The sequence below is a fragment of the Chiloscyllium plagiosum genome, unplaced genomic scaffold (assembly GCF_037043375.1).
Source record: "Chiloscyllium plagiosum isolate Xiang-an unplaced genomic scaffold, Cpla_swu_hap1 HiC_scaffold_32, whole genome shotgun sequence".
Taxonomy (NCBI): domain Eukaryota; kingdom Metazoa; phylum Chordata; class Chondrichthyes; order Orectolobiformes; family Hemiscylliidae; genus Chiloscyllium; species Chiloscyllium plagiosum.
The window spans coordinates 16,239,186-16,249,682 of record NW_028270170.1 but is presented as its reverse complement, the minus strand read 5'-3'; the positions used below and the strand labels follow the sequence as shown (position 1 = coordinate 16,249,682).

The 10,497-nt window shown below is 39.4% G+C and overlaps 1 protein-coding gene across 1 annotated transcript in view; it reads left to right on the top strand.

Annotated features, from left to right (window-relative positions):
* Positions 1 to 628: 628 nt before the first annotated feature.
* LOC122539848 (ras-related protein Rab-5C) overlaps positions 629 to 10,497 on the top strand; it is a 47,138-nt gene continuing 37,269 nt past the window's right edge. The window contains exon 1 of the mRNA XM_043674962.2: positions 629 to 763. The gene's annotated coding sequence lies outside the window, so the exon portion shown is untranslated. The remainder of the gene's footprint in view (positions 764 to 10,497) is intronic.

Genomic DNA, 10,497 nt, shown 5'->3' with positions numbered 1-10,497 from the left:
CAAGCGGGCTGAGATAAAAGGTGGGGGGTAAATTTGGGGGAGGGGCGCTGGAAATACGATAGGTGGAAGGAGGTGAGGTGAGGGGGTGGGGGCGGAGAGGTCGGGAAGAAGCCTCATTCCTGAAGAAGGGCTTATGCCCGAAACGTCGATTCTCCTGCTCCTCGGATGCTGCGCTTTTCCAGCACTACACCTTTCAAACCAGGTTATAGTCCAACAGGAGTAGTTACCTGAGGTAAGGGGCAGCGCTCCAAAAGGTAGTACTTCTGAATAAACCTATTGGACTACAAGCTGGTGTTGTGTGATTTTTAACTGTGCAAACGCAGAGTACCCTAACAGTGCACTGTCAAACACTGTCAAGGGAACCTGGTCAGGCTGCCTGCCCCTGCGCCCTGGGTATTGTAGTCCCAGGTGCCCAAAGACTTGGGTCCACAACTACCGCATGCAATGGGCAACGTTCTGATTGGTCCATCTTCGGGCAGGCGGCGCGGTGCCATTGGCCGGCCGGACCTCACCCTATTCAGCGTCTATTGGTCGAGCCTGATGTCAATCTGAGATCCGCCCACCGCGCTGTTTGCGCAGGTCCGGAGGTGCGTGAGTTGGGCGGGTCGGACATGTGAAAGCGGAAGTGTAGGCCGAGGTTTGGGCCTGGTGTTTTCTTTTTAAGTCAGAAGCGGGGCGGCAGCGGGGAGAAGTGAAGTAAAAGTCGAAGGGAAGGGAAGGGGGGGATATTGGACGCATCGCCTCTGCTTTGCAGTCCTGCCAAGTGAGTATCCGTTTTTATGGCTTTAAAGGGAGGCGAAAGTCGAGGTTGTTGAGTCGTCCTGAGGTAAATGTCGGTGTGTCCGCTGCCAGAGTCGGGCCAAGTTTATCTGCCCCCCCCCCTTATCAACCTCCATATAATCTAATCCCACTCCAACCCCCTCAGTGAGAACTTTAACAGTGAGAGTGTAATCCTTGTTGGCGAGGGGAGAACTTTTAAATAAACATTACGGGCAGAGAGATTGGGTTCAACTTGAGAGCGTTCAACTGTACGTTGTTCCTGGTTTTCGTTCGTTTCTTTTAGGTTTCGACTTTGGAGTTGTTAAAATTGGTCACTTTACAAGTTCATGGGCAACAACAGGAATGAGTAAACCATGTACTGAGTCAGCTGTTTTATAAGGAATTTATTGCGAAACAAATCGGGGGCACAGTGCAAAGCTTTAAGTGCGTTTTGTAAACTTTTCTTTTGCAGTCGGAAGTAATCAATTTCTTTAACTTAGCTACTTGTTTGACTCCCACTTTGCTTCTCTTTCTCTCCTTGTCTTTGAATTAGTGTTTTAATGACGACAGCCCAATATCAGAATTCTGCTTTTAATGTTGTGAATTTAAATCTGCCTTTCTTGAAGTATGTAAAAGCCATTTTTTTCTCAATATTATTGCCTCTTGATTGCCGCCACCCCCTTCCCACTCCCTCTCTTCCCCCCCCCCCCCCCCCCCCCACCCCCAAGTCATGCCTTACTAGCAATTTTTCTAGCAATGTGCATTTCTCAGAAACAATTGTCTTGGGGTTTAATCGCTACATTCACTGGAGTTTGTACTATGTGCGTTTCATTGTCTTGGGAATTTGTAAAAGCAACAAAGTTTGCTGAATTGTAGCTAAGATACTTGGAAATACTGCTTTCTCAGTGATAGCATGGGATACCTAGATGTGGAAAGAGACTGTTTACTTTTTTACCTATAGCTGTGTAGATGTAGCCCCATTTTGTGTAGCATTCTTTTAAAATGTAGAATGTAAATTGTAGTAATGTTTCAAAAAGTCTACAGTTATAGAGATCCTTTTTAATTGTATTTACAAGTCAATTCTATTTGGTCTATTATTCTATATATCCAGAAAAGTGTCCCCCTTCTGTTGTAGAATTATACAGTTCTCCCTTTCCAGGATATTTGCACTAGTGTAGTCTATTTTGAATTAGCAAAGGACCACCAATCCACAATTCAATTTCCAGCATCCAAAATGAAACAAAAACAAAATATGTCCATGTATTCTAAGTATTGCATGAATAAATTGGGTCCAATGTGTATTGAAAATGCTAAATTCCATTGCTTGGGATTTTACTGGAATACTCAAAACATCAGAGCACAGTACAGTTAGATCCCTTTTATTGCTGGCATTTATTCAGTCAAGAACCAGGTTTACAAATATCCCACAGATGCTGGTGAATTCCTTTCAAGTTCTGAAAAGCATTACCTGCACTAATTTTGAATCAACTTTTAACAGCCTTTAAACCTTTTTAATATTGTATTTTTTTACTGAGCCAGTGTAAAGTTACAAACTGGTACCTCTATCACTTCAGTGTTATGCATTGTTAAATGGCTAGAAGTAGGATAAAATCTCAAGTGTAGCTGTCTTAGTCAAATTTTGCATGTCAGGAGAATACTATTTCTTTTGATTGGCTTGAGGCTGTATCAATTGATTTAACAAACTGTTCTTCCTAGTTACTCAATGTGAATAGTTTTTAATATTTTATTTGAATTTCTTTACTCTGGATTCCAATTGTCTATTTTAAAATGTCTTTGAAAGTTGTAGCAGGAAATAGTCTCGATTTGGATTGAAAAACTTGAGAGTTCAGCATTGCAGGTGTCCTTGATTCTAATCTAAAACTGCGATACAGAAGGAAGTGCTGAAAGGTGAATCCAGTAGTTTGTTTTTTCAAGAACGAATAGCTTTTTGTACTGATGTCCAGAACCTGATACTGTTAAGACTGGAAAATAGAAAAGTTTATGTGCATTAGCCTTAGTGGGCAGGCTCATTTGAGTTCTTCACTGAATTTGTGTCTCAACTTTTTCTTTTTGCTTTTATTCAATTTTTAAAAATTTTCTTGTGCAATGGATTTGAAAAGGCAAATCTGTTTCCGGGCTGCATTTGACAATTGTGCCAAAGATGAAGGACTTCAGTTGTGTAGGATTAGAGAAGTGAATATTTTGCTTTTAGATGGTTAAGGTGGTTTTCAGTCATGCTAGTGAAAATTTATGGGTTGGTCTCTGAGAAATTTAACAGGATGGTCAGTATTCACTTTAAAATAAGTCGTAAAAGACTGAGAGTAGAGAGATGTCTCTCTCCTCCACTAAACTTGATGTGTAATTTACCACCTGAGGATGCTGAAAGCTGGTTTTAGTAATTTAGGTTTAGGATGAGATTCAGAAATTGGACAGATCTTTAAAATCTGGTACAGGCAGAATAGGCTGTGACAGCTTCCTATGCTGAGAGATTCTGTAATTCAACGAATTGCTTTGTGAATTGCTACTAAAAATGAATCTAAGGTTCATTTTATCCCTGTCCCCCTTTCCTCAGCTTTCTTATAGAGAAGGGAATCTATATTGCTTCCCTTTATGTAACTTGTGTAGTGTGTACTTACAACTGTTATGTAAGTAAAAGTGGTAGTGATCCTGCATGTATAAATGGCTTGCATACTCCTTGTTAGAAACATAATGATATAAATCCATCAGAAATGAGGGATGGAAATGTCTACATCCAAGAACAGAAGGAAAAGCACAACCTCTTCCTTTCCCATATTTTCCGCTTATAAACAATACTGTTGCATTATTCTTGAGTGAAAATGTGAATCATTCAAATTTTGCAACATTTTCTTTTGCTAGTGTTAGTATTTAGCACATGACTGTGTATATTTTTAGGAGAAAGTGAGGACTGCAGATGCTGGAGACCAGAGTTGAAAAAATATGGTGCTGGAAAAACACAGCAGGCCAGGCTGTGTATATTTTTATTCTGGATTAGTGGTGCTGGAACAGCACAGCAATTCAGGCAGCATCGAGGATATTTTTAGCCTTTTGTCAACTTTGCTTGCCTCCCCACACACCTATTAGTGATACCTTGGGAGTAGCGTTCCTGGTGCAGAGACAGTTATTTTGGTGTTGAAATTTAGTTGAATGACTGATGGGTGACAAATTTGTTCTCTTGGAACTACTGTCTCTTAAAGCACCTCTGGTCATTCTGGCTTTTATTTCTCCATTAATTCTTGGGTCACTTCAGTGGCTCCTACCATTTTCCTCTTTAAGAGTCACCTTGACGTTTTAAATTTTTACTTCCATCAACAGATCTGTCAAATTTTGTCAAATTTTATCAACTTAGATCTTTTTATCATATCTTGGAAAACTGTTGATTTTTATGAATGTTTTGGGTGAGTTATAAGGGATCATATTTAGAGTTTTGATGTTACAGCTGAAGACCTGATCATGAATCGTTCATGCTCCCTTCTGATTTGCACCCTACGCCCTTGCTTTCTTCATGAATTTCTCTTGCATTACTTCAATTTCCCCAACTTTCCTGAGTTTTATATCTGGATTTAGTCAAGTGGAACGCTTTCATCAGCTGCTGTAGATAGTGCTGTTTGGTTCCTTTGCTTCCATTCATTTTACTATTGACCTTTTGAGCATCTTTTCTAAAACTCAGTTGGTTAGCTTGCTAAAATGGTTTCTTTTTCTATCACTCCTGTTCCACCAGGAAGTGGAAACAGTGAGCATGGCCCAGGTATAGCTTGAGGGTAGGGAGGAATGTTTTCTCGTTTCATTGATTTATCTAATATCCTAATGCATTCCGTCTCTTCTCTTCCCACCCCCCCCCCCCCCCCCCCCCCCCCCAATGCAGCAGCACTTTTTTTTTCTCTTGGGTATCATTTATGGTGCTTGCTTCAAGGTTTTATGGATTGATTTCGATAAAGTTCAAAAATTTGCCAAGTCATAAGTATTGTGCTAGTCATTGAATGATCAGACTTTGTATAAACTTGGGATGTATGTAGGATTAAGCTGTCTCAATGCTTGTTACAAAATGTGCATTTTAATGGCATTTGACATAGTTTGTAAGAAATGTTAAGCAGGAAGGTAGATTCTGCTTGGTGCACACCTGTACCTACACTTGCTATGTCTGCATGAATTGAGAGATGTACTAATGTTTGTAGCAATTCAGAGATGGTTAAATTTTCACCCTCCCAGTCTCAATATTGGCAAAAGCAGAGTAAACCTCCCTATACTACTGTGTCTCTGACATTATCCAAGAAGAATCCCTTGTTTGTTTCTCCCAACCATCTTCCCTGGTCTTAAGTGGAATTTCCATTTGGGGTCCAATTGTGTTTTGGAGCAGGACCACCTAATTGCATTTATAAGATGCCATTTGCCAACAGAATGATGTTTTCTATCAGTGCAAGCTAGCTTTGAGTTTAAAGAGGCAAGGTTTTGTTTTACGACTGAACTATGAAAATTCCACAATACCTTTTAATGCTTGATGGTATTAAAGCATCCTGAAGTACAAATCAATAAATACCAGTAATTCCCCTCTGCCTGCCTAACGACTACCTGCACAGTTGGGCATCTAGTCTCAGAATGCAGACTGACAAAGTACAGTCTTATCCTGTTCATCCTTGCAGTTTACAGCAAAAGTGGTTGGATTGCAATAGCGCATAAAACCTAGTTCTTGACAATGTTGTATGCACTTTGGTGCAGCTATAATATGCTAACTGCATACATTTAAGACCTGCCTAACTCCAAAATGTTTTAAATATTTACATTATGATCTGACTTAAAAGCAGCAATATTTTGCCTAAAAATAAATTCACTAGCACCTACAAGTTGGTTTAAGTCTGATCATGATGTTGCTTGTAGTGTCAGTTGTTAATGAAAAACTGAAAGTTCTTAGTTCATGGATTGTACTGAGCAATATCTGATTTTTTGACGTTGCCCTCCTTTGTTTTTTAAATATAGTCTGATTTAACAACTTGAAGATTCTGACACAGCCTGATACCAGAATCAGTTATGTTCTACATGACTTGGTCAACTGTTAAATATGGTTTCAATCTGTCAGGCCTGATCAAATGGGTGGTTTTTTGGTTTGATTTTTAATTGCATCGCTTTTCAAATATGATAAATGTTCCTCCTCCTTTGTCACCTATGTGCACACTTCCACATACACACATCCTTCAACCAAAAAATGTTCTAAAAACATAAGGAATCTGCTTTTTTAAAATGCTAAACTTTATTTTGACTGAAATTAGCAATGGATCTGCAGCATACATGTAAAATGGTCCAAATTTAGAGAACTGCTTGGTTACATATATTGTAGTGGGTAGCAAGAAACATGTTTAGCAATTTAACCAGTTCTTCAAAGATTGCATGTCAGTGCTTATCAGTGGGCTAGATTTGCAATGCAGACTGATACCAACAGCATGAGTTCAATTCCTGTATCAGTTGAGGGTAACATGAAGGACTCCCCTAAAGCTCCTGTTTGAGTTATTGTAACCAGGTTAAACTACCATTTCTTTCTCAAAGCAAGCTGCCCTATGGCCCAGTTGGACTATCATATCTTGGTTTTACCTTTTAATCTTTGTATGCACATAATGCAGCTCTCTAACAAAAATGTAATTGGGAAAAATGCTGTTGAAGATTCACGTTTTTCCAGTATGCAGTAACACTTGAAGCATAGCACATTTTTGCAGTTAAAAATGTTTTCTGCAAGTTGCTCTTGCTTATATTTCTAGAATTTGGGTCAAATGGGCTTGTAGTTTATTAGTTCTCAGACTGTTAGCTGTAGATGGAAGTTTCCTTTGACATTGTGTCTCAAAGGAAAAAACTGGTTCATTATTCTCTGGAAATGCTAATATGCATATCCCCACACTTTTAAGGAAGTAGCACGAGAAAACAAAGGTTTTTCATTAGCTCTCATTACATGATTGACTTGATGCTTTAAAGAAAGCAAGGCCAGTTGTGTTGTTACCTGAAGCACATTCTTAAAGTATATTCTTAAGAGCTTGTCTCTGCTTTTCTCTCGCATTGCTTTTCCAAATTTATGGATAACAAACTGAATTAATTGCCTCTGGTTCTGGACAGGCATTATAATTGCAACACTGTTCCAATTGTTGCTAGCTTGATCCCTTTTGGCAATGTGGAATAGAAATACTGTCAGAAACTGTGGAGGATCTTGTGACTCATTTATTCTTTCCCAAAAGGGAAATTGGAAATTGAAGTGATCCAAAATATTAATGGTTTAATGATATAGTTCACTGGAATTCTAGTATGCTGTACCATGGAGGTGGTGTTAGTGTATCTTCAATTGAGTTGTCAGTTTGTAGTTCAAACTGAACTATCAAAAATGCTCATATTTCTGCATTTGCCAACAGCTGCTTTGAAGGCAACATTCATTGTGTAGGTATTTCATAACCTTTCTATGTGGATGCTATGGGGCAAATCCAGATGTTCAGTTTATGCAACTTGCTGTCATGTAGTTTTTGGTTGCAAAAGAGCAGTGGAGGCATGAAATGCATACCTTGCTTCTAGATTGGTTCACATTACAGCTCAACATATGGAGGGGTGGGTAAAATCAGAAGCAAAAAAAACTTCCTCCTTCCCCACCTATTTTTCTCTTTATTTCTATCTGTGTCCCCCTCCATGGCTGTTCAGTGGCAAGCCACCTACTAACAATATATACTGCATGAGCTTTTGTCTGCACCAATTTTAGCTTCAAAGTCTGTACTTTTTTGCAGTCCCTTGCATAAACAGCAACCAAGGCTTCAGGTTTCTAGGAAAAGGGATCAACGATGGTGGATTCTGAGCTTTGACCTCAGACTTCTGGGACATCAAGCAGCAACCTTGGTTTCTAGCAAAATGTAAACTGAATCCAAAAGGAGAGCAGGCCAGAAATTTGTGGCTTTCCAGGATGTCATACCTATTGAGGGGACAGGCTGTAAATCAGCGAGAGCTATCTTTGTGTTGGCTATTTAAAGTGTAATGTATAACTACTAATCCACAGTTTGCTTGTTCATTTTGGTTTCGCTTGTTGAAGTAAAGGTTATGAAAATGAATGTTAACAAATCACTTCAGTTGGCTGGATTGGTAATCTCTGTTTTAGATAATGGTCTTTGTGGGGATCATAATGTATGCAAGAATTAGCACTAGAGTCTGGCAAACACCAGCTGGTCCATTTTGAACCTGTCCTGGTATAACCCCTGCACACTCTGCCCCTGTCCACCAGCTGTGCATTGTCTCAGCAGGTGTCCAGATAAGTTGGGAACTCGTTCTTTGCGCTCTCAATGTGATTAGACTAGTTCCAACTACACCTTGCAATCATTCACAAATTCTTTCAACTCTTGAATGCTAGTGGAAAATGTTTGCATGCATTATACTGTAAATTTGAGGTTCCTGAATGATAACAGCAGGCAGTTAATACAGTTGTTGTTATAAAACTTACCTTCTCACCCCGCCCCCAACCCCCTCTTCTTTCTCCACACTCCTTCCCCCCTGCTCTCTGGCCCTCTTGAGCACTTTGTAAATAACCAGCCTGCAAAGTTGTAGATCAAGACAAAATGTCACTCATAGCATTTCACAAATTATTTTAATTGACATTAAATTACTTCAGAAGCTGAAAGTGAAATTTCACTTTAAGTTGACCTGATGAAAACCTCAAATCCTCTGCTGTAGTTCGTTATGGGAGAAATCCATACCGCATGCAAGTTTGTCTTTTTGCCCTTCTCTTCACTCTTCTTTTTTATCAGCCAGCTATTGTTTTCTATCTATGCAGAAAGATTGAATTTTAAAGAAACATTTTATTTATTTTCTTGACCCTGTCCAGCGCACAAAGAGGAAGCTTGCTTGGAGCAAATGTGCATTTGGTTAAAATGATGACAGCCATCAAATATTTTTCTTCTCTTTCCCCCCCCCCCCCCCCCCCAATCTGAAAAATGCTCTTGGTTAATTTCTTGAGCTTATTTAATCTTTCATCTTTTTAATGAAGTATTGTATTGACTGTCTGATGTGGAAATGGCACAGTGCAAAAGTCGAACCATCTGTATTAGCATTATTATGGCCCACTACTGTTTAAGGAAGCTGGGTCACACTAAATTATTTGCTTTCCTTTGTGTTTTGTAATGTTCCTAAAAAAAAATGCTGAGGCTTGTACTTTATCAGGAATTCAGTAACTTGACCCATGAAAAGCTGGTTCTGTGGTGTGAGGAAAAGATGGCATTCAGTTAGTTAGTTTTAATGCAGTCAGTAACCTCTACCATGGTCATACTATATCTTTGCACAATTGATGGTTGAAAAGTTGTGACATTGTATAGCAACTAATTTTGAATAATGGTGTTTTTGGTTCACTTAATCGTGGTGAAAGCATTCTATTTTCTTGGTCCAATCATTGGGCTGGGGGTTTGGCATCTGGAAGGTTATAGTGGAAACTCTTCTGGTAATTTTTTAAATTAAAAAATACTCTGAAAGTCCCTGGATTTGACAACTGTTGCTGTAAGTATTTGCATAAATTGTATTGATCAGTTATCCATCCCTGTTAATAGCTACTAAATTCAAGTTTTAACAAGAGGTGAAGGTTTTTGTAAACAAAAGCTATGAAGTCAGGGCCAAGGCAAGTGTCTGGAGTTGGGTTCACAGACAGTGATTAGCACTGCTGCCTCACAGCGCCAGAGACCTGGGTTCAATTCCCATCTCAGGCAACTGTCTGTGTGGAGTTTGTACATTCTCCCAGTGTCTGTGTGGGTTTCCTCTGGGTGCTCCGGTTTCTTCCCACAGTCCAAAAAAATGTGCAGGTTAGGTGAATTGTCCATGCTAAATTGCCTGTGGGTTGCTCTTCGGAGGGTTGGTGTGGACTTGTTGGGCTGAAGGGCCTGTTTCCACATTGTAAGTAATCTAATCTTAAAAAAAAAACTGATCTCATTGAATGGCAAAACAGTCTAAAGTGGAGTAGTGTTCTTCCATGCTCTGCACACTTTTTCTTTAGTCATTTGTCTTTCCTTGAAAGGATAATTCCACTTCAATTGACTGCTGCATTTATAATGGGTACAGAAGGGATTGGTTGAGCTAACCAATTTGATGTTTGCATTGTTTCCTTGGATTTGAAATGCTTGATTGTCATTAGCATTATTGTAAACAGCCTTTTGACTGCAAGTATGGTATCTCACATCTGGCACCCTTGAGACAATTTTGGATTTCCATGCTGTACTTGCAGACTTCAGTTGAACTGTGGGTAGTTTGTTGGATACTCGTTTTGTGAAGTAGAACGGTGCACCAAGCCGAGAATAAACAGTTAGTCTGGAACATCGCTGTCAGTACAGTGGATTGTCCAGGTAAGTGGCATTTTAAATTCAGTCGGTGAGAATTTTTTGCATCCGTTTTAGTTTCCAACTCTCAGATAATTGGATTTGAGGTGCTATACCTGTACTATGTTCTCAGGTGTGATCGCATATGTATAGAAGTTGGGTGTTCTTAATGGTAGTCATCAAGTCAATTTGGTACTTGTTTAATCAGTCTTTTGCAGCTTTCACCTTCACGAATGGAGGTTGGTCACCTTTTCATCCAATCTACAATTGAGAGGATCTACTTAATCAGACCCCCTCTTTAGAATTGAACTGTTCATTGCCGAAGAGAAATGAACAGTGGATAAACATGCATAGCACAGGAGAGCAAACATCCTTGGATAAGTGGATAGAAATGCAATATAAATTTAATTTG